This window comes from Lepus europaeus, chromosome 8, assembly GCF_033115175.1.
Source record: "Lepus europaeus isolate LE1 chromosome 8, mLepTim1.pri, whole genome shotgun sequence".
NCBI classification, from domain to species: Eukaryota; Metazoa; Chordata; class Mammalia; order Lagomorpha; family Leporidae; genus Lepus; species Lepus europaeus.
Genome location: NC_084834.1, coordinates 57,186,517 through 57,212,187, shown reverse-complemented (window position 1 = coordinate 57,212,187; position 25,671 = coordinate 57,186,517). Strand labels below are relative to the sequence as shown.

Sequence of the window (25,671 nt, the reverse complement as noted above, 5' to 3'; positions counted from 1 at the left end):
GGCAGCTTGGAACCCCTGTGTCCCCAATTGCAGTATCTGGGTTCGAGTCCTAGCTCTGCTTCCAATTCCAGCTTCCTGCAACACACACCCTGGGAGGCAGCAGGTGCCTTGGGTCCTTCTTGGGTCCCTGCCAAGTATGTGGGAACTCCTGATGGAGTGCCAGCCTGTTTCCTGACTTCCTCCTGGCCATCATGGGAATTTGGGGGAGTGAACTGAGCAGAATGGAGATCTCTGCTTATGTCTGTCTCTCTGTCACTCAAATGAATAATAAATAAATAAGTAGACTGCTCCTTGAAAAAAAAAAAGCAATCAGAAATAGATCCATGAACTAAAGAAAATCATACAGGACATGAATGAAAATTTCCACATGAAATAGAGATTTTTAAAGAGAAATCCAAATGAAATATTAAAAATAAAGAATCAAACAGAGAAAACAATAGACTTGCTGAGGCAGAAAAAAGAATATCTGAGCTAGAAGACTAATCTTTGGAAATCTTTCAGCCAAACAGGAAAAAAAAATCACATAGAGAATGAACAATGTACTCCAGAATGAACAGTGGGTCATAGAACAAATGAAAAGAGAAATAAAAAAAAATTCTGGAAACAAATGAAGGTGACAATACATAATATCAAGACTTGTAGGATACAGGAAAAGCAGTGTTAAGAGGAAAGTTTATAGCAATGCATGCTTACATGAAAAATTTGGAAAGATACCAAATAAATCAGCTATCAATGCATCGAAAGGACACAGAAAAACAACAAACCAAACACAAAATTAGTAGAAGGAAATAAATAATTAAAATTAGAGAAGAAATAAATAAAATTGAAACAAAAAATACAAAAGATCAGTGAAATTAAAACTTGTTTTTTGAAAAAAAAAATTATACACCATTAGCCCAACTAACCAAAGAAAAGGGGAGAAGACCCAAATCAATAAAATCAGAGACAGAAAAGGAAATGTAATAACTGATCCTATGGAAATTTTAGAAAATCCTCAGAAACTTTTACAAAGAGCTGTATGCCAATAAATTAGGAAACCTAGAGGAAATGGATAGATTCCTAGACACAAATAATCTACCAAAACTGAGTCATGCAGACATAGGAGAACTAAACAGATCAATATTCGCAACAGACATTGAATCAGTAATAAAGGCCCTTCCAAAAAAGAAAAGGCCAGGATTGAACAGCTTTACTGCTGAATTAAATCTACCAGACATTCAAAGAAGAACTAATTCTAATTCTTCTTATGCTATTCAAAGCAATTGAAAGGGAGGGAATTCTCCCAAACTCCTTCTATGAAACCTACATCACCATAATTCCTAAACCTGAAAAAGATAAAACAGAGAAAGAGGACTATAGACCAATATTATTGATGAATATAGATGTAAAAATCCTCAACAAAATATTAGCTACTCAAATCCAATAACACATTAGAAAGATCATTCACCCAGACCAATTGGGATTTATCCCTGGTAAGCAGGGATGGTTCAACAATCACAAATCAATAAATGTGGTACATCACATTAACAAACTGAAGAACAAAACCAATACAGTTATATCAATAAATGCAGAAAGCATCTGATAAAATACAACATCCTTTTGTGATGAAACCTTAAGCAAATTGGGTATAGAAGGAACGTTCCTCAACACAATCATGGCAATTTATGATAAACTCATGGCCAGCATCCTACTGAAAGGGAAAAAGCAGGAAGCATTCCCAGTGAGATCTGGAACCAGTCAAGAATGCACACTATTATCAGTGCTATTCAAAAGAGTCTTGAAAGCTTCAACGAGACACATTAGGCAACAAAAAGAAATCAAAAGGTTACAAATTGGAAAAAAGGAAATCAAACTTCCTACCTACAGATGACATGATCCTATATATAGGAGACCCCAAAAACTCCACTGAGAGAATATTGGAACTCATAAAAAAGTTTGGTAAAGTGGAAAGATATAAAATCAACACACAAAAATCAATTGCCTTTGTATACACAGATAACGCCATGGCTGAAAATGAACTTCTAATATCAATCCCACTAACAATAGCTACAGAAAATTTTAAATACCTTGGAATAAATTTAACCAAGCATGTCAAAGATCTCTAAGATGAAAATTATAAAATATTAAAGAATGAAGATATTAAAAAGTGGAAAAATCTTCCATGTTCATGGACTGAAGGAATAAATATCAAAATGTACATACTATGGAAAGCAATTTACCAATTCAATGAGATCTCAAAATACCAACATCCTTCTCAGCTCTAGAAAAAGCAACTTATACAACAAAAACAAAGCCAGAGGCCTCACAATACAATATTTCAAGACATATTCCAGGGCAGTTATAATCAAAACAGCCTGAAACTGGCCAATAACAGATGTGTAGACCAATGAAATAGAATAGAAACTCCAGAGATCTATCCACACATCTACAACCAACTTATTATTATTATTATTATTATTATTTTTGACAGGCAGAGTGGACAGTGAGAGAGAGAGACAGAGAAAGGTCTTCCTTTTGCCGTTGGTTCACCCTCCAATGGCTGCCACAGCCGGCGCACTGCGGCCAGCACACCGTGCTGATCCGAAGGCAGGAGCCAGGTACTTATCCTGGTCTCCCATGGGATGCAGGGCCCAAGCACTTGGGCCATCCTCCACCTAACTCCTGGGCCATAGCAGAGAGCTGGCCTGGAAGAGGGGCAACTGGGACAGAATCTGGAGCCCCGACTGGGACTAGAATTAGGTGTGCCAGTGCCGCTAGGCAGAGGATTAGCCTGTTGAGCCACGGCGCCGTCCCAAACAAATTATTTTTAACAAAGAGCTAAAATCAAGCCCCGGTGCAAGGGCAGTCTCCTCAACAAGTGGTACTGGGAAAACTGGATCTTCAAGCAAAAGTATGAAACTAGATCTCTATCTTATACTATACACAAAAATCCACTCAAAATGGATCAAAGACCTGATGCCATCAAATTCCTATAAAGCACTGGAAAAACTTTGCAAGGCCTTGGAATAGGTAGACTTCATGGAAAAGACCCCCAAAAGCAAAGCAATCAAAATCAAAATGGACAAATGGCATTACTTCAAGGTAAGAAAGAAAGTGAAGAGGAAACCAAAAGAATTGCATAAAATATTTGCAAGATACACAACTGGTAAAGGGTTAATATCCAGAATCTATAAAGAGCTCAAGCAATTCAACAAGAACAAATCAAACAATCAGTTAAGAAATTGGCAAAGGACTTGAGAAGGCATTTTTGAACAGAGAAAATTCAAATGGCCAAAAGCCATTTGAAGAAAATAATCAGCACCATGAGCCATCAGGGAAATGGAAATAAAAACCACAGCAATGTTTCACCTCACCCCAGTTAGAATGGCTCTCAAACAGCAATCAACAAACAACAAATGCTGGCTAGGATTCTGGGAGAAAGTTACCCTAATCTATTATTTGTGGGAATATAAACTAGTGCAGCTACTGTAGAAGACAGTATGGAAATACTTCGGACAACTTAATACAGACCTGTCACATGATCGAGTCATCCCACTCCAAGGAATTTACACAGACCAAAGAAATCAGCCTCTGAAAGAGTTATATGCACCTCCATATTCATTGCAGCAAAATTCACCATAGCTAAGATATAGAAAAAAGCCAGGTGTCTATCACCTGTTGACTGATAAAGAAATTATGGTATATATACACTATGTAGTACTACTGAGCTGTAAAACAAATGAAATTCTGTCTTTTGCAACAAAATGGATTGCAACTAGAAACCATTATACTTAGTGAAATAAGCCAGTCCCAAAAAGACAGATAACATATGTTTTCTCTGATCTGTGGCCACTAAAGGAATACCTAAAATGTAATGTATTAGGAGAGCTGCAAGATGGTGGAATAGGAAGGGAGCACACTGATAGTCCGGAGAGAAAGAGTTTAATAAAAGTGGAGATACTGCAGGTTCAAGGAAGAGTAGGGGAAGAAACAGCAAAGGAAACTCACCGGAACTAGTGATTCACAGTGGACCTGCGTGGAGAGCATGGGAGCCCAAGTTCGGGACACCAGCGGCACAATCAACACACCAGTGCTGGAACGCGAGGTGAGCCGAACCTCAATAGCCCAAGACACCAGCAGGAAAGTGGAAAGAGGAGACTAGAGGGAATGAGGCTTGAAACCCCATGAGGAAAAGTTCACCAGGCTAACTAGATGAGAGAGAGAGAGAAAAAAAAAAGTGACTGATACGGACATGAGTTTCTCTCTCTCCGCTCACCTCTCAAAGGCGAGCAAGACAAAGAGCAGGCGCCATTTTGGACATACGTCATAAGCAGGTCGACCTCAGGTCTGCACCAGCCTTGAGACTAGCAGAAACACCTGACTCTGGGGGGAGGGGTGAAATAACAGGAGATTAGGATTTAATGAATGTGTGGTGCTAATGAACTGAGACTGTGAAAAAAGAGACAGGTGGGGAGAAAACTCACAGAATTCACATGAGTACTCTCCAGAGACGCTACAATTTGGTAACCTTGGCAACCCAGTGTGAGTCTGTAGGGGAACTGGAGCCCACACTGAGGGCAGCACAGATTCCCTGTGTGGTCTTTGGGAAAGAGCTTCCAATCTCTGGCTCCTGTGGGTATATCATTCGCCTGCTAACTACCTCCAATTCTGTTCAGCTGTGTGGAATTACGTCCCTTTTGAATAAAAAAAAAAAAAGAAAAGAAAGAAAGAGAGATTTACCACGCCTAACCTGGGAGTGTCACCTTTGGCATACCCTTAACCCTGAGGAACCAAACAGAGCTCTCAGGCCACACTCATCTCAAGCCTCTAAGGCTTCACTGAAAGCACACAGTCCACTTAATAGAGCCACAGTGTAACAAGAAAAAACACCACAGTGAAGAAACCAAAGAATATCTCCAATATGTCAAACAACAAATGCAAAAACCGAGGTAACAAGAACAAGGAAGACACTATGACGCCCCCAAATGAAAAAGACACCCCAATTCAAGATTATGAAGATGATGAGATAGAAGAAATGCAAGAAGCGGATGTCAAATAATTGATAAGAACATTAAGAAGTTCTCAAAAACAAATTCTGGAACTACAGAAATCCTTAATGGACAAGACAGCAAATCTCTCCCACGAAAATGAAATATTAACAAGGAATCAAAGTGAAATGAAACGACTAGTAGAACAAGAAACTGTGATAGTGACGAGAAATCATAATGAAATGAAAAATTCAATAGATAAAATGACAAACACATTAGAGAGCCTTAAAAACAGAATGGGCGAAGCAGAAGAGAGAATATCGGACTTAGAAGACAGAGCACAGGAAAGTATAAAGTCAAACCAAAGAAAAGGAGAGGAAATTAGAAATCTAAAAAATATTGTTGGGAATCTACAGGATACTATTAAAAAACCAAACATTCGGGTTCTAAGAGTTCCTGAAGGCATGGAGAGGGAAAAAGGATTAGAAGGCTTTTTTAGTGAGATACTTGCAGAGAACTTCCCGGGACTGGAGAAGGGACAGAGACATCCTAGTACAGGAAGCTCATAGAACCCCTAGTAAACATGACCAAAAGAGATCCTCACCACGACATGTTGTAATCAAACTCACCACAGTGAAACATAAAGAAAAGATCCTAAAATGTGCAAGAGAGAAACTTCAGATTACTCTCAGAGGATCCCCAATTAGACTCACAGCAGACTTCTCATCAGAAACCCTACAAGCAAGAAGGGAATGGCGAGACATAGCCCAAGTACTAAGAGAGAAAAACTGCCAGCCCAGAATACTATATCCTGCAAAGCTCTCATTTGTGAATGAAGGCAAAATTAAGACTTTTCATAGCAAAAAGAAATTGAAAGAATTTGTTGCCACTCATCCTGCCCTGCAAAAGATGCTAAAAGATGTGTTACACACAGAAACATAGAAACATGGTCGTCGATATGAAAGAAGGTAAAGGAAGGAAACCTCACAGCAAAAGATCACAGGAAGCTCAATTTCTCTTTGACATAGAATTAAAAATCTGATTCTCTATTAAAGCAATGTGTTAAAGTAATCTATTATGTTCTCTTAATGTCTGTTAAATTCTAATTGTTCAAAAACTGCTGAATTTTTATTAAGAGCTATGGGTTATTTAAATATGTGCTTATTTTCAAAGATTTGAATAATCACCTTGTAACAATGATCAAATTTGGTCTGTGTTATGTCATGATTTTAAGGAATCTTATTTCAACCAGATATTTTGGATTTTGAGCCTTCTTGGCATTCTTGACAGGCATTCAAAAAATCAAAGTTCAAACAATCTGGACTCTAAAATTTCCAGTAAATCTTGGACTTTGGTTTTTCCAGTTTGGGCCCAACTGAAAAAATCGAAGGACCTATGTCTCTCATCTTATAGAGACACCAACTAATCAGGCTATTTGTATTATATTAGAAGTACTGTCAAGATGTGACATGGTACCAAACTTTAAGTTTCTATAATGGAAAATGCTATTAATACAAATGTTTGAGAATTAAAAAGTCTAATGATCTTGTGTTACTAGACATGATAGTTATCTTAATGAGAAAGCCCCAGAGGCCTAAAGGGTTAAATACTTGTAAAATCCTACAGGTGCTTTCAAAAATACTGTGAAGTAAGCAAGTGCCTCTTGTTGGTTGATGAGTTTATCATTGTAAACATGGCGACTTAAAGTCTTTTGTCATCCACAGTTACATATGATTTGCTGCTCATAAAACTAAAGTGTTGTTGGTTCTGTGTTTAGCTGTCCTCCTATAGGTTCCTATGGACTTTTTCCAGCCACTTCTATTGTATTCAGTACTTTGGAATGGCTCTGTAAACAGATGAAGCCAATAATGTATTAACAGTACCAACTGAGAGAAAGTATGGTTAACTGAGGTTACTAAAAACAAAAAGCAATTCAAATCAATTGGCAATCTACAAAAAGAGTTAAAGATTTTAAAAGCTATTATTAAAATTGCTATATTGCTCTATTATGTTATGTTATATGTGTGTACATATTGTATGTCCACATGGGGAAATTTTATTAAGAGTTTTATTTTAAATGGCTTATAGATAAGATTGTCCATAAATTTAAGCTGCTAAAATCAATCAAAGATACATTTTAATTTGTGTGACCTGAATCTGAGTATCATATGTTTTATACTTGTTGGTAGAAAGAAACTAAAAACATTTTATATGGTTGTGCTTAAGTTTACTGGTTAAACAAACTACACCATGTTAGATATTTAAGAGGTGTTTTCAAATACATGATTCTTAAAATTTATAGAAGGCATTGGACCTTCTGGTAAATGTTTTCTTAAGTTGTTATCTAATGGTTGAAACTGTTTGCTATATATTCATGTTACATTGCTATTGTCAGCAAGCGATCTAGGACTTGCTCCCTCATTTCTCTATTCTAAGCCCAACTTGTTCTTTCATTTCTCTATTCTCTTCAAGGTAGGAAACTAATTCTATTATAAAGGAATCTGTAGGACGCACAATTTAATCTTTAGACCCTATAAAAGAGATGGCTAACATTTTTCTGTAATAGCATAGCCAAAATAAGAGCTTAAATTATAATCTCATAGCTAGATTTACTTCGCCATCAGTGAAGTAAACAGTAAGTAGAAAAAACCTCCCTTTCAGACCAAAGGGAAAGAAAGTTTTTAAGTGAGAATATAATTTTCCTCATGGGCATTGTCTACCTTATAAAAACTACTACAGAACATGCCTGTGACTATAGACTTGTAGTTCAGGCCACCGAAGATTAGAGATGGGACTTGGGCACTCCCTTGACTTGCATCCTCTGGTCTGCTTTAACACAAACCAGGAGGAAAAGAAAGCTAGGCATCAGAAGCAATGGGTGGCAGACCTATTAATGGCTGATCTGTACAGTGATCTGCCCTCAAGGAGACCCAACAGGCCAGTCCACTGCAGTGGCTTTCATGTGGTAAGCCTGGGCTTCAGCAGAAGTCAGCTTGTGAAGAGCCCTGGCAGCTCTGCCAAGAGTTGGATCACTGGAAATGGACCTGCCCTGGAGTCAAAGGATGCCCAGGTCAGAGCCACAGATCTTATTGGCTCTAAGCTGAAAAGTCCTTCACTCAGCCCAGCTTCCAAAGTGACCACTGCAGCTGAGGGGATGGTCAAGCAGGGTCAGCAACATTGCAGGCAGAACTGTAAATTTCTTGTTAGAGATGCCACCTGCCTTTACCTGGCCAGCTCTCCTCCCAGGCCAGCTAAGTAATGAAAGTCAACAGGGTGCCTTCCCTCAGGTGGTTCACACCTCCCTTAGGATATACCCCATGTGAAGAGATAGATAGGTCTGGGCCTCTTAACTTACAAGGCCTAAAGCCCACCAGATTATTACCAGGCCCCTTCTATCAGGTTCTATTTACCTCTCAATCAGAAAACTTAATTGTAGCTTAGACAGCACCTTTCTTAGCTCCTCTAATAATGACTCTGTCCTTTGTTCTAGACCCTGTCTAGCGCACTTGGGCCTCATTCCTTTGTAATCATAACCTCTACCACCAATGGCTCTACTCCCAACCTGTGTGTACTGATGGTCCTCTTCTCCACTTAATGCTGTATAATTGTTCAGACCTGGTTAACGCCACTCTTAGGATCATTGGTTACTATCCTCACCCTGTCTTTTATGACCTTGTCTACATATGATCAGAGTCGGCGAACTTGGAAGGCTTCCATAGCCTTGGCAACTCATGACGACAGCCTAGGATGGTTACTGGCGCCATAAACTAGAGTGTCAATTTGTTGGGTCAACAACAGGAGTCACTGTGCACTTGCTCCTCATGTGGGATCTCTGTCCTTAATGTGCTGTACATTTTGATTTAATGCTATAACTAGTACTCAAACAGTATGTTTCACTTTGTGTTTCTATGTGGGTGCAAACTGTTGAAATCTTTACTTAATATATACTAAATTGATCTTCTGTATGTAAAGAGAATTGAAAATGAATCTTGATGCAAATGGAAGGGGAGAGGAAGCGGGAGAGGGGAGGGTTGCAGGTGGGAGGGAAGTTATGGGAGGGGGAAGCCATTTTAATCCATAAGCTGTACATTGGAAATTTATATTCATTAAATAAATGTTTAAAAAAGTAATGTATTGGAGTGAAATGAACATTTGAGATTCGATGATCATTTACAACCTTATCTCTTTTGTTGAGGAACAGTGCATTTTTTCTTCATTCTATTTGTTATACTCTTTTACTTAGTGTAGGATTAATGTTACTATCATTAAGTAAAATGAAAATAGATCCTTGTAAAAATTAAGAGTGGGAACGGGAGGAGGAAAAAGGGTTGGAGCATTGGTGGGTGGGAGAGTAGAGTGGGAAATATCATGATGTTCCTAAATCTGTATATACGAAATATATGAAACTTGTGTAAAATAAGTAGCATTAAAAATGAAAAAAAAAAAAACCAATATGGACAGACAGTTGAGATTATTCATTCTGATCTACAGCCAATCAGTCCTGATATCAGTCATGTAGCAACCCTGGCATCACAGAATTTTAAAATTGCATTTTCCATTTCTTCTCCTTGTGGTACAATTTAGTATCTCATTCTCAACTGATCCCCTAAATGCTTGGGTTACTACCGAGCTTTCTGTAAATTCAATGTAGTCACTCATTGAATTCCTTTTCCTCCATCCTACTTGTTTTTTTATAGAGTTATTGTCAAGTGCAGCTGGCATTGCCTGAGACCAGATGTCTGCCAGCTAGTGCTCCTTGGTCTACCCACCTACAGACCACTCTGTGGATACAGGTAACCTGAATGGGGGAATTACACAATTCCTGGGCATCACATGGATGTATCTCCTAGGTTGTTACCTATCTGACTGCTCTATTCTCACTCAAACCTGGTCCTGCTTCTGACTCAGAAACATTGCCTTTTTCTGACCAAGAGTATCTGTCAAGGCTTCCTAGTCTAGGATCCCCCAGTCTCACCACCCTTCATTACCATCACAGTTTCCTCAAATTTTCTTCTTACTATCTCAAGAAAAACTCTTGGACTTGAGGCATGTTCTGACAATGACCCATCATTGGAACATAAATAGCATTTCATAATTCAATATTTTCCCACACTGAATCAAAATCTTTCTTTAAGCCCTGCTGTCTAGAATTCTTTCTAATTCATCTATCTTCTAATACCAATGCCTATTTAAAACCCACTCACTGTCTGCCAGTAGTCCAAATTCCTTACACAACAAAAAAGGCTTCTCATGCTTACCTGTCATCTCAACTCAGGTCATTCTACCCTTCTCACACTTCGTTGCACACAGGTGTACACCCACACACAGCTGGCCCAGGCCATATAAGAACACACAGCATCCTGTGCCTGGCATACGGAATGGGGCTCACATTTTCATCTGAGAGATGTTCACATGAGTCAGATTTCATGATAATGAAAGATTCCTATTTGGATCAAAATCACTTTACTTCTACTGAACACATGCTTTAGATTTTCTAGTCAAGTTCATTTTATGAAAACTGAAACATGAAAAGGACTCCACTTTAAAGAACAAATAATACTGGGAATCCAACATGGCATGATAGCAACAGGGTGGTCAGATCTAGGCAAAATGAAATTAATATTAAAAAAAAAAAAGAAGAACTGGAGAAAGTACACTCCCAGGGTAAAACTGCAGGGGAAACTGCAGTGGGAGGTCCTGCAAAAATAGTAAAAACAGCCCAGACCTGTGTGGAAGGTACAGACACACAGCAAGTAGCAACAAAGCAACAAAGGACCCGGCAGCTTGGATCCAGGGAATAAAGTACCCACCCTGGCAAACAAGGTGAGATTCAACTACATAGGCCCACACAGCTATTGATACAGCTGGAAGGAGAGCTTAAGTGAACCACACCATTTTTGATTTCAGCATGGATCTCTCAGGGCAGCAGGGCAACTGCTCACCCAGAGAGGGCGCAGGGAAATTGTCATTTCTCTCTCTCTCTCCCAATCCTTCTGCCCCCTACAACAGCAACCTGCTGCCAGTGGGGAGGGCTGGTGCCATTTTTGGACATAAACAGGTAGCAGCAGCTCCAGCTCTTGTACACACACCCAGTAACTATCAGGGTCACCCATCACTCAGTCAATAGGGCAACCAGAGTTGCAGTTCAAGAACAACCAACAGGGAAGGTCTCCACCAAGCCAGGTGCACCCCACCAGAAACATGTGGGGAGAGGGAGGCATCCCTATGGAAAGGAAGAGCTGCTTGTGAGACTCTCCGACATGCCCGGTACAATTGTGAAGCAAGCGGGGCTGGGGCTGCGGCTGGCGGGTATTGTGTGCACCTGTGATCCAGAAATCTTACCAGAGAGAAAAACCCATGTTCTCCACTGACATTGAATCTGGTTGGGAAGATTAGATTTGATCCAGTGGCCTGGAACACACATGGACAGTGGCTCTGGAGCACTTAAGTCCCCATGCAGTCAGGATGGGCTAGCAGGGCGGAGTGGTCCAACTTGCACTCCTTGACCCTGAGAGCCCTGGAAGCTGAAACCGAGAAAACACTGTGACTTTGTGAGAGAAGGCAGGGAGTAGCTGGGTTCTGTGCAATCACTGAACGCTGTTGGCACGCTCTCAGAGCTCCTTGGTTGCCTAGAGCAGCTCATAGCCAAGGGAACCATGCTAACAAGAAGGACTGGACTTATATGCACGGTTCACACTGTGTGAGTGCTGAACACACTAGGCACTAACATGTGAGCATTCCTCATACTGGAGGAGAAGGCATGGTCTACCCAACAGAGGTGACCAATCCTCTCCATCCACTTAACCAGAGTAGAGCTACCATGCTAAACTGGGTATTATCCTGCATACTCACCACATCCTAGAGAACTGAACAGAGCTCCCTGGCCATACCACCACACACCTCTTGATATGAACTGAAAGTTTAGACATTATAATAAGCCACAAAGGCATTACTCAAAAATAAAAGCCATCAGAAAAAAAAATCTACAAATGCCTGAAAATAAGCACAGAAATTCAACAAGCAGGAATAAGGAAGACACTACGACTTCCCCCCTCAAAAGAACACAATAGCATTTCTTTTTTTTTTTTTATTTGACAGACAGAGTTAGACAGTGAGAGAGAGAGGGACAGAGAGAAAGGTCTTTCTTCCGTTGGTTCACCCCCCTCCCCAGATGGCTGCTATGGCCACAAACAATAGCATTTCAATATTAGAAAGTGAAGATGATGAAGAGATTGTGGAAATGCCAAAAATGGAATTCAAAAATTTAATCATGATATTTACTCAAAAGCAATCAGAAGTAAATCCACTAACTAAAGAAAATAATATGAATGAAAATTTTTCCCAAGAAATTGAGATTTTAAAAAAAAATCAAAATGAAATGAAGAATTCAATAGATCAAATGAAAAATGCAGTAGAAATCCTTAACAATAGAGTTAATTTTTGTTTGATTTTCAGTCCCATGAAACTGCAGGACTGAGATCCTCATTTCCTTATTCTTTGATTTCAAATGAGATAATAAGAGATGATGTACAATCTCCAAATACTATTAATTGTAAAAATGTTACAAAGGCCACTAAATACAATTATAAGCATCATTTAATGTAAGAGATTTATTTTTACATTGAATGAAGGAAGGGGGAAGAACAGGGAAAATTGCACGTTCCTTCTAAATGCTAATGTTTATTCTTGGGTTACAAAGATAATCAGTTGCTCTTAAAAGACTTTTTCAAAATCAAAATATATGTTTCTATATTTCATTGGAACACACATTTCATCAGTGTGTTCTAAACCTTAAATTATTTGGGGTTCCTTTTCATTTATTACAGAGCTGCCGGAATATATTTTCACTGGTATATACAAGAGCAGTATCAAATTTGTATCAAGAATTCAATGCATAAGGAAACCATTGGCCATAAATATTTTCTATTGCTTTTTTACCTCATAAAGACACAATAACTATTAAAAATACAGCTGTAGAACACAATAAAGAAAAGTTAACAAAATTGATGCTCAAAAGGTATCATATAGCTTGAGTTCAGGTTTTTAAAGGACATTAAAATCTCAGGGATTCCCCAAGGAAGTATTTTTAATTTTTCAGCAAACTACTCTTTAACTAAGGTATCTAAAATAGTAAAGTAACAAAACACTTTGTCCAGTGATATCTCACGTTAAAGGCAACAATTAGCACAAGTTTTATATATGTATATGTATATGTATGTCCACATGGATATATATATACATATGAACATACAAAGACCTTAATCTTAAACTCTAATGGTCAGTATCTGGACCCATGATTTCACCTTCCAAGTGTGTTCATTTAACAGGTGAACTGCAACCATTTTGGGATGATGTTCATGAACTCTTACAAGTAGGAACAATTTATAAAAATGGGTATTGTCTTGGGGCCGGCGCTGTGGTATAGCAGATAAAGCCACCGCACACAGTGCTGGCATCCCATATGGGTGCCAGTTCAAGTCCCGGCTGTTCCAATTCCAATCCAGCTCTCTGCTATGGCCTGGGAAAGCAGCAGAAGATGGCCCAAGATCTTGGGCTCCTGCATCTACGTGGGAGACCTGGAGGAAGCCCTGGTTCCTGGCTTCAGATCGGCATAGCTCCAGCCGTTGTGGCCATCTGGGGAGTGAACCATCGGATGAAAGACCTCTCTCTGCCTCTCTTACTCTCTGTGTAACTCTGGCTTTCCAGCAGTGGAAGATGGCCCAAGACCTTGGGCTCCTGCACCCACATGGAAGACCTGGAAGAAGCTCCTGGCTCCTGGCTTCCAATCTGCCCAGCTCCAGGCATTACAGCCACTTGGGGAGTGAACCAGCAGATGAAAAACACCTCTCTCTCTCCATCTCTCTCTCTATCTCTCTCTGCCTCTCTGTAACTCTGCCTTTCAAATAAATAAGTCTTAAAAAAAATTGGTCTTCAGATTGTTTTGGATTTCAGGCTTCCATATAAAGGCCTATGGATCTAGAGGTTAACATGAGTAATAATACAATTCATTTACAGCTCTTTTTCTCCAGGGAGAGAGAAGATATTATCAGAATGACAGGTTTCCTGGCAATAGTACCAAGGAAAAGGTAATGTGACAAAATTAAAGAAAAACAGATTATTTTATATGGGAACAGAGAATTTAATATGGTTTGAATATGTCATGGCTACCAAAATAATTTTCAAAGTCCTAAGAAGGTGGCAACAATCCAATTATGCTGTTTAGGAAGTGGTCCTAGTTGAAGCAGGTCCTTAGGTCACTGAGAGTGTGCCCTTTCAAAGTAGCTCTCCAGAGAGTGTTGGGTATATATATATATAAGCCAGAGCTGTTTTCTGATTCCAGGCTCATCACGGGACCATCCCTTCACAAGTACTCTGCCACTGCCACCCTCTGGCCTCACCAGAGTGCAGAACAAACAGGGCTTGTCCAGTCTTGGACTGTGAACCTCCAAAACTGTGAGCCAATAACTTCTCTTCATAAGTAGCTTGTCTTGACTATTTAGTTAACAGCAACAAAAAGCTAAGACAGACCCTCAGTGTGCTACTCTGTAAAGTGGCATGGGCAGCAGGTGCTCTAGAAGTGCTGCTCAGCACTGCCACTCCTAAGAAAAGAGATGGTATTTCTGTGGAGAACAACTCCCACTCTCTTATTATCTGGAAATGAAGTTCATTGATAAAAACCAAGTATCTAGCACTAAAATCTATGATACCATCTAGATGTAAGAATATATTCCTGGGCCAGCGCAACGGCTCACTAGGCTAATCCTCCGCCTGCGGCGCTGGCACCCCGGGTTCTAGTCCCAGTTGGGGCACCGGATTCTGTCCCGGTTGCTCCTCTTCCACTCCAGCTCTCTGTTGTGGCCCAGGAGGGCAGTGGAGGATGGCCCAGGTCCTTGGGCCCTGCACCGACATGGGAGACCAGGAAGAAGCACCTGGCTCCTGGCTTCGGATCAGCGCAGCGCGCCGGCTGCAATGCGCCAGCCGTAGCAGCCACTTGGGGGGTAAACCAACAGAAAAAGGAAGACCTTTCTCTCTCACTGTCTAACCCTGCCTGTCCAAATATATATATATATATATTTCCTCTCAGGTCACCTGCATATTGTAATAATATGCAAATTGAAAACAACTTGCAACTTCTGGACCATATGTCAACATAGCCATCCTTTGGGCTTTGAAATATTTGAGATTTAGAAAATATAAAACTAAATAAATTATAATAAAAAAATCCAAAACTACCATCTTAAAATGCAGGCAAAAAAAGTATTTATGTTTCAATTTATCTCTAAGGCATGACAAAAAGAAAGTTTTTTAAGATATGATTCAATAAATCAAAAATTAAAAAGCAACAAATATGTTCATCAAAATATTATCTAAGCTGTCTTAAAAATTCTTCAGAGAACAAAGTAGTTTAGAGTAGCCATTTATCATATAGTAAGGAAATAATAGGCAAAATCATTAAAGGGAATTTATTCAAATCCATGCACATTAATCTTCTTCATATAAAAAGAAAACAGAACTTCTCAGGTAGAATTCTATGCAAGCTTTCAGCACTGTTTGTAAAGCTTCTATTGTGTGCAAAGTAATTAAGTGCATAGTAGTGTTATTGTCTTGTAGAAAATAATACAACTAATATTAAAAATTAAATCCACTTTTTAATATTAAGTATAAATGTGAGCTACAATTAAAAAGTAAGTAACCTCACAACAGCTTACATATTCAGAAACAAATAGATCAAGCTGCTCATTAAAAGACTTTTAAGCCTTCTTGTTATTCTCACATTTGATTTACTACATAGAAACAACAGAATGTTTTTGGCAAACATAAATATGTAAAAAGCCCTGAAGTACAAACAGAGCCTGTGTCACTATAATATTAAAGAATCAACAGATGGCTGACATCAGACGACTGGCAAAAACACAAAAACTAGAAAGACAAGTAAGTAAAAAGACAAATGTGTAGAAACTAAACAAGGTGTCTTTGAATCTCCTTTGCCACACTGAATAAGGGAAAAATTACTAATCTCAAGACATAGAGATCTGGAATCTCTGTCTGGAGAGATGCACAGGAGGTCTTGGGAAATCTCAGGCTCAGTTAACTGAGGCATGAATTTCAGAACATTTAAAACCTTTCCAAACTCTATGACAGCACTGTGGAAGGAAATTTCACTGTTTAAAAATAAAAGAAGGGAAGGGAACAGATGGGGTAGGGGAGAGGAAGGGACAGTAGAAGAGAGAGGAGAGGGGAGCAGAGTGGAAGGGAGGAGGGGATGGGAGAGGAAAGGAGAGGAGAGAAGAAGAAGAAGAGAGAAGGAAGAAGGAAGGAGGAACAAGGGAGGACAGCAGAGGAAGAGGGAGTAAAGAGAAGCAATATATGGAGACCAGCAAGAGAGAGGAGGAGGGAAAGGAAGAAAATGACAAAAGAGAGAGGAAAATAGGAGAGAAGGAAAAGCAGGAGAAAGGGGAGAAGCAGGAGTGAGGCAGGAAGAGGAGGCCAGGGCTGCTGCTGCACATCCCAACCACACCGGTTTCTAAGAACCATGATGATTCATGACCTAAACTGAAAGAAACAAGTAGCTTCAAGTCCTCTATCTTTTTCCAAAATTCATTAGGCATCTAGAGTTCAAGGACACAAGGACATGAGGCAAATGACTTTGCCCCCATTTCTTTTCATTCAAAAAACAGTTTGCACTAAGAAATCAGACTACCACCTCGTCACCGCTGTGAAAGAGCTCACAGCCCACCAAGGTGGGCACGCAGGTCCAGGTGTGGCAAGTGCAGTACCAGTGCCTGATCTGCATCCTGCAGGCAGACAGCAGTGAGGAGCAGTCCCCAAGGCAGCCTGGTAGGAGTAAGGAGAGGGTATGAGTGACAAAGGAGGGGACAGTGCAAGTTAACGGAATTAGCAAAGGCAGAAGCCCATGTGAAGGGGTGAATTAAGCATAAAGCTCTGAAAGGGTCAAGAGTTGGGGAGGAAAGACAGAGGAAGGAGGACAGAGAGATCAGCAGCATAGGCCTTGTGGCAGTTTGAAAAAAGAGCTCACTTTTTGCCACCCGAGTGAATCCTCAGAGACAGGTAGAGAGTTCAAAAACCTACCTGAAAGGGGAGGATCTGCTCACTCTAGGTAGGGTTGACCTTGGGATGGCAAAAATGGCACCTGCTGGATCTCAGGCTGGTTGTGCACAGAACCACCTTTTATCTTCCTTCTCACACGGTCTTGCACAGTGTGCAGGTGCAGGCTGGTTTCTGCGTGTTCCCTTTGACCAGGTTTCCCACCCAGTGGAGGAAGACCTTGAGGACACTGATCCTGCCTTCAGCCTGCCCGGCCTCAAGCTCTGCTCCCAACAAGGAGCTACCCAGTCTCGGAGTGGAGAGCTTTACAGCAGGACCCTTCTGACTGACATGAAGTTTTTCCCACAATGGTTAGGAACATGCTTTCCTCTAGATGCACATACTTTCCACCTTTTTTAGATATCTTCAAACAGGAAAGCAAAGCCTTAGCCATCTTCCACATGATGGCACTTTAAATCACAGCAAGACAACTCCCCACCTATACTTCTGCTCTTTGGGGGAGGAACCCTGGTTCCCCAGCCACTGATGGGCTGCTCACAGCTTCCACAGCTGCTCTGGGGACAGCTGCTCTCAGTTTCCAGGTCTGCAGCTAACATTCAGTCCTTGACTGGATCTCCTGCCATGGTCTTACCAGTACAATCACACTATGCTCCCAACAACCTAAACACACTATTGTTTACATTACAGCCTGAATTTTTGTTCTAGCTGGTATATAATATTGCTCATCAAAATATCCATATAAAGCAAGTAAAACCCTTAAGATATTTGCATTAGGGGCCAATTTCAAGTCTAATATCCCCTATTTCAAATCTAAAAATTACATTTCTCCCTACTAAATTTCATCATATAACCATTCTGTCAATCACCCGAGTGACTGGGACAGCATAACTGTGCAGTGGGTTAAGCTGCCACTTGAGATGCCCACATTCCACCTCAAAGTGCTGGTTTGAAACCAGCTATTTGGCTTCCAATTCAGCTTCCTGCTAATGTATCCTGGTAGGCAGCAAAGAGTGGTTCAAATGTGTGGGCCTCTGCCACCCATGTAAGGGGCTGAGCCTGGGCCAGCCCTGGAGGGAACCAGCAGATGAAGATTCTTACTCTTTTTTTTTTTTTTTTTTTGGACAGGCAGAGTTAGACAGTGAGACAGAGAGAGACAGAGAGAAAGGTCTTCCTTTTTCTGTTGGTTCACCCCCCAAATGGCTGCTACGACCGGCGCGCTGCACCGATCCAAAGCCAGGAGCCAGGTGCTTCCTCCTGGTTTCCCATGCGGGTACAGAGCCCAAGCACTTGGGCCATCCTCCACTGCCTTCCCAGGCCACAGAAGAGAATTGGACTGGAAGAGGAGCAACCGGGACAGAATCTGGCGGCCCGACTGGGACAAGAACCCAGGATGCCGGTGCCTCTTTTTTTCTCATTGTCTTTATATTTATTTCCAAAATTTTATTGTTTAAGAATTTAATGATTTCCAAAATCTATATTTTCCCCCAATAGGAATTTATTTGCCTTAGTCACATCATAAAAAAAAAAAAAATTTCCATAGGAACAATTTTTTTCAGCACTCAAGTACCTACTTTTTCTGGACTGGAGATACAAGGTAATCAAAATAAGTGCTTTTTTTATTAGTTCCTTATTCATCTTGGACTCTGATGAACACTTTATAAAATTTTTATGCAGTTTGAAGATTACTCTCATTAATAAAATTTTTCATATGCAATAATCCAAGTAATCAAATCAGGAACTCAAAAATCCAACAGTAAAAAATTTTACTATTGAAATAGATTAAAAAACAAAACACATATATTTGCTGCTTACAAGAAACACTTCTTTCCAACAAAGATGCATGCAGACTGAAAGTGAAAAAGGTTGGGAAAAGATATTCCATGCCAACAGAAACCAAAAAAGAGCTGACGTAGCCATCTTAATATCAGACAAAATAAACTTTAACACAAAAATTGTTAAGAAAGAAAAAGAGGGGCACTATATAATGATTAAGGGATCAATTCAACAGGAAGATGTAACTATTATCAAGGAATATGCACCTAATTACAGGGCACCAGGTTATTTAAAAGATATGTTAAGGAACTTAAAGGGAGACTTAGACACAAATACAAATTATTGAGGGACGTCAATACTCCACTTGCAGCAATGGACAGATCAACCAGACAGAAGATCAACAAGAAAAACAGCAGAATAATCGAACTATAGACCAAATGGATCTAACAGATATGAGCTATCAATGCATCTCAAGGATCTGGAAAAAAAATAGAGCAAACCAAACCCAAAACTAGTAGGAGGAGATAAATAATTAAAATTATAGAAGAAAGCAAAAGAATTGAATCAAAAAAAATATTACAAAAGATCAGCCAAACGAGGAGCTGGTTTTTTGGAAAAAAAAAAGCAAAATTGACACACCATTAGCCCAACTAACTAGAAAAAGGAGAGAGAATACCCAAATCAATAAAATCAGAGATGAAAAGGGGAATGTAACAACAGACACCACAGAAATAAAAAGAGTCATCAGAAATTACTACAAAGAGTTGAATGCCAGCAAACTATTGGGAAATCTATCAGAAATGGATAGATTCCTGAACACATACAATCTACCTAAATTGAACCATGAAGACACAGAAAACCTAAACAGACCCATAACTGAGACAGAAATTGAATCAGTAATAAAGGACCTCCCAACAAAGAAAAACTCAGGATTGGTTGGATTCATTGCTGAATTCTACTAGACATTTAAAGAAGAACTAACTCCAATTCTTCTCAAACTATTCAAAATGATTGAAATAGAGAAATTCTACCAAATTCTTTCTATGAAACCAGCATCAACTTAATTCCTAAACCTGAAAAAGATGCAGCAGAGAAAAAGAATTACAGACCAATATCCCTGATAAACATAGATCCAAAAATACTCAATAAAATTCTGCCCAATAGAATGCAACAACATATCAGAAAGATCATCCACCCAGACCAAGTGGGATTTATCCCTGGTATGCAGGGATGGTTCAACATTCACAAATCAATCAATGAGATACACCACATTAACAAATTGCAGAAGAAAAACCATGATTATCTGAGTAGACACAGAGAAAGCATTTGATAAAATTCAACATCCTTTCATGATGAAAACTCTAAGCAAATTGGGCATAGAAGGAACATTCCTCAACACACTCAAAGAATTTATGAAAAACCCATGGCCAGCATCCTATTGAATGGGAAAAAATTGGAAGCATTTCCACTGAGATCTGGTACCAGACAGGGATGCCCACTCTCACCACTGCAGTTCAATATATGTCTTTAATGTGTTGTTCAATGTGAATTAATGCTATAACTAGTACTGAAACAGTATTTTACACTTTGTGTTTCTATGTGAGTGCAAACTGTTGAAATCTTTACTTAATATATACTAAATTGATCTTCTGTATATAAAGAGAATTGAAAATGAATCTTCATGTGAATGGAATGGGAGAGGGAGTGGGAGATGGGAGGGCTGCGGGTGGGAGGGAAGTTATGAGGGAGGGAAAGCCATTGTAATCCATAAGCTGCACTTTACAAATTTATATTTATTAAATAAAAGTTTAAAAAAATATATAGTACCGGAAGTCTTAGCCAGACAAGAAATTAAAGGGATACAAATTGGGAAGGAAGAACTCAAACTATCCCTCTTTGCAGATGATATGATTCTTTATTTAGGGGATCCTAAGAACTCTACTAAGAGACTACTGGAATCCAAACAAGAGTTTGGCAAAGTAGCAGGATACAAAATCAATGCACAAAAATCAACAGCCTTTGTATACACAGGCAATGCCACTGCTGAGAAAGAACTGCTAAGATCAATCCCATTCACACTAGCTACAAAAACAATCAAATACCTTGGAATAAACTTAACCAAGGAGGTCAAAGATCTCTAAGATGAGAATTACAAAATCTTAAAGAAAGAAATAGAAGAGGATACAAAAATTGGAAAAAGCTTCCATGCTCATGGATTGGAAGAATCAATAGCATCAAAATGTCCTTTCTCCCAGAAATAATTTAGAGATTCAATGCGATACCAATGAAAATACCAAAGACATTCTTCTCAGATCTGGAAAAAAAGATGCTGAAATTTATTTGGAGGCACAGGAGACCTCGAATCGCTAAAGCAATCTTGTACAACAAAAACAAAGTTGGAGGTATCACAATACCAGATTTCAAGACATACTACAGGGCAGTTATAATCAGAACAGAATGGTACTGGTACAGAAACAGATGGATAGACCAATGGAACAGAACAGAAACACCAGAAGTCAATCCAAACATTTACAGCCAACTTATATTTGATCAAGGATCTAAAACCAATTCCTGGAGCAAGGACAGTCTGTTCAACACATGGTGCTAGGAAAACTGGGTCTCCACGTGCAGAAACATGAAGCAAGACCCCTACCTTACACCTTACACAAAAATCCACTCAACAATGATTAAAGACCTAGGCCTATGACCCGACACCATCAAATTATTAGAGAACATCAGAGAAACCCTGCAAGATATAGGCACAGGCAAAGATTTATTGTAAAAGACTCCAGAGGCGCAGGCAGTCAAAGCAAAATTAACAATTGGGATTACATCAAATTGAGAAGTTTCTGTACTGCAAAAGAAACAGGAAAGTGAAGAGGCAACCAACAGGATGGGAATAAATATTTGCAAATTATGCAACTGATAAAGGATTAATAACCAGAATCTACAGAGAGATCAAGAAACTCCAAAACAACAAAACAACCAACCCACTTAAGAGAAAGGCCAAGGGCCTCAATAGACATTTTCAAAAGAGGAAATCCAAATGGCCAACAGACACATGAAATAATGTTCAGGATCACTAGCCATCAGGGAAATGCAAATCAAAACCACAATGAGGTTTCACCTCACTCCAGTTAATATGGCTTACATACAGAAATCAACTAACAACAGATGCTGGCGAGGATGTGGGGAAAAAGGCACACTAATCCACTGTTGGTGGGAATGCAAACTGGTAAAGCCACTATGGAAGACAATTTGGAGATTCCTCAGAAACCTGAATATAGCCCTACCACACGACATAGCCATCCCACTCCTTACAATTTACCCAAAGGAAATTCAATTGGCAAACAAAAAAGCTGTCTGCACCTCAACGTTTACTGCAGCTAAAATTCACAACAGCTAAGACATGCAACCAACCTAAATTCCCATCAACAGTAGACTGAATAAAGAAATTATAGGATACGTACTCTATAGAATACTATACAGCAGTAAAAAAAAAATGAAATCCAGTCATTTGGAACAAAATGGAGGAATCTGCAAAAATTCATGCTGAGTAAAATAAGCCAGCCCCAAAGGGACAAATATCTCCCTAGTCGGTGATAAGAGCACCTAAAAGGAAACCTGTAGAAGTGAAATGGACACTATGAGAAACAACGACTTGATCAGCCCTGTCCTGACTTCGAGGAACAACTTACTATTTTATTCCTTTTAGTATTTTTTTTGTTCTACTTAATACTATTGGTTGAACTCTTTAATTAACACACAATTATTCTTAGATGTTTAAATTTAACTGAAAAGTGATCCCTGTTAAATATAAGAGGGGGAATAAGAGAGAGAGGAGATGTACAGTTCGGCACACGCTCACTCAGACTTACTCCTAATGGTAGAGCTAGAAACGTGCCAGGAGATTCCAATTCAATCACATCAAGGTGGCATGTACCAATGCCATCTTACTAGTCAAAGTGATCAGTTTCAGTTCATAATTGATCATAATGATAGGATTAAGTGTCAAAAGGATCACATAAACAAGTCCAGTGTCTGCTAACAATAACTGATAGAATTAAAAAGGAGATCACTTTTCAGTTAAAATTTAAACACCTAAGAATAATTGTGTGTTAATTACAGAGTTAAACCGATAGTATTAGAACAAAAAAAAATACTAAAATGGATAAAGTATTACACTGTACATCAACAATCAGGACAAGAGCTGATCAAGTCACTGTTTCTCCTAGTGGCCATTTCACTTCAACAGGTTTCCCCTTTGGTGCCCACTTAGTTGTCGCCTATCAGGGAGAACATATGACATTTGTCCATTTGGGACTGGCTTAATTCATTCAGCATAACATTTTCCAGATTCCTCCATCTTGTTGCAAATGATCGGGTTTCACTGTTTTTGGAATAAGAGAGGGAGGAGATGTACAATTTAGGACATGCTCAATCGGACTTGTCCCAAATGGTGGAGTTAGAAACGTGCCAGGGGATTCCAATAGAATCTCATCAAGGTGTCATGTACCAATGCCATCTCATCTAGTCCAAGTGATCAACTTCAGTTCACAATTGATCACACTGATAGGTCTAAGAGTCAAAGGGATCACACAAACAAGACTAATGTCTGCGAATACTAACTGATAGAATCAAAAAGGGAGAGAACCATCCAACATGGGAAGCGGGATACACAGCAGACTCATAGAATGGCAGATGTCCTAAGTAGCACTGTGGCCTCAGAATCAGCCCTTAAGGCATTCGTATCTGGCTGAAGAGCCCATGAGAGTATTGTAGGCATGGAAATCCAAGACACTCTTGGAAAAAAAAAAGACCTAAATGAAAGATCTCTGTGAGTAAGATCCCAGTAGAAAGAATGGGGCCATCAAAGAAGGAGGTACCTTTCTCTGAAGGGAGGAGAGAACTTCCACTTTGACTATGACCCTGTCGGAATAAGATCGAAGTCGGTGAAACCAAAAGGCTTCCATAGCCTTGGCAACTAGGGAGATTACTCATGCCATAAACAAGAGTGTCAAATTGTTAAATCAACAACAGGAGTCACTGTGTACTTACTCCTCATGTGGGATCTGTCCTTAATGTGTTGTCCAATGTGAAGTAATGCTATAACTAGTACTGAAACAGTATTTTTACACTTTGTGTTTCTGTGTGGGTGCAAACTGATAAATCTTTACCTAATATATACTGAATTGATCTTCTGTATATAAAGATAATTGAAAATGAATCTTGATGTGAATGGAACGGGAGAGGGAGCGGGAGATGGGAGGGGAATTATTGGGGGGGGGGGGGAGATCCAATGTAATCCACAAACTGTACTTTGGAAATTTATATTTACTAAAGAAAAAAAGAAAAAAAGAACAAAATGGAAATTCTAGAATTTAAAAATGAAGTAAACAACATTAAGACTTCAAAAAAAAAAAAAAGAATTAAAAAGGAGAAAACAATCCAACATGGGAAGCGGGATACACAGCAGACTCACAGAATGGAAAATGCCCTAAGCAGCACTCTGGCCTCAGAATTAGCCCTTAGGCATTCAGATCTGGCTGAAAAGCCCATGAGAGTATTTCAGGCATGCAAAGCCAAGACATTCTGGAAAAAAAAAAAAAATTGACCTAAATGAAAGATCTCTGTGAGTGAGATCCCAGCAGAAAGAAAGGGCCATCAAAGAAGGAGGTACCTTTCTCTGGAGGGAGGAGAGAATTTCCATTTTTGACTATGGCCTTGTCTAAATAAGGTCAGAGTTTGTGAACTCAAGAGGCTTCCATAGCCTTGGCAGCTCATGACAAGAACCTCGGGTGATTACTGATGTCATAAATAAGAGTGTCAATTGCTAAATCAACAACAGGAGTCACTGTACAATTACTCCCCATGTAAGATATCTGTCCTTAATGTGTTGTACTATGTGAATTAACAGTAAACTAGTACTCAAACAGTACTTTATACTTTGTGTATGTGTGTGGGTGCAAACTGTTAAAATCTTTACTTAGTATATACCAAGTTGATCTTCTGTATATAAAGATAATTGAAAATTAAAAAAAAAAAAGTATGGGAAATGGGAGGAAGAACCAGGGAAAGTGAACTGTTTTCTTCCCTTTCTCTCTTTACTTACTAGATGAAAAAGATGTTAATTTAAATATGCGGAATTTAAAATGGGATTTCTGCTTCAGAATCATAAGGAAGATTAAAGCAAATGAAACATCCTCTGACTTAACTCCATTTGTCTGGGTAAAACTTCATACAACATTCCTAATAAAAAGTATTAGTTCACTAAATGATCACAAAGATATTTTTAACATGAAAACAGCAGCCAATGCAAATGAAAGCCAACATAATAGTGAAAGGCATAAACAATGACATTAAAACAAGGATGAAAGCATGATGCCCTGGAAAGCCAAGACACTTAGGAAAAAAAAAAAAAAAAAAAAGAGACCTAAATGAAAGATCTCTGTGAGTGAGATCCCAGTAGAAAGAACGGGCTATCAAAAAAGGAGGTACCTTTCTCTGAAGGGAGGAGAGAACTTTCACTTTGACTATGACCCTGTCGGAATAAGATCGAAGTCAGCGAACCCGAAAGGCTTCCATAGCCTTGGCAACTCATGACTAGAGTCTATGGTGATTACTGACGCCATAAACAAGAGTGTCAAATTGTTAAATCAACAACAGGAGTCACTGTGTACTTACATCTCATGTGGGATCTGTCCTTAATGTGTTGTCCAATGTGAAGTAATGCTATAACTAGTACTGAAACAGTATTTTACACTTTGTGTTTCTGTGTGGGTGCAAACTGATGCAACTTTACTTAATATATACTAAATCAATCTTCTGTATATAAAGATAATTGAAAATGAATCTTGATGTGAAT

At 39.3% G+C, this 25,671-nt stretch overlaps 1 protein-coding gene across 3 annotated transcripts in view; it reads right to left on the bottom strand.

Moving 5' to 3' along the window:
• The window catches only part of PRDM5 (PR/SET domain 5), a 257,297-nt gene that overhangs the window by 182,341 nt on the left and 49,285 nt on the right, over positions 1-25,671 (bottom strand). The gene's annotated exons all lie outside the window — the stretch shown is intronic.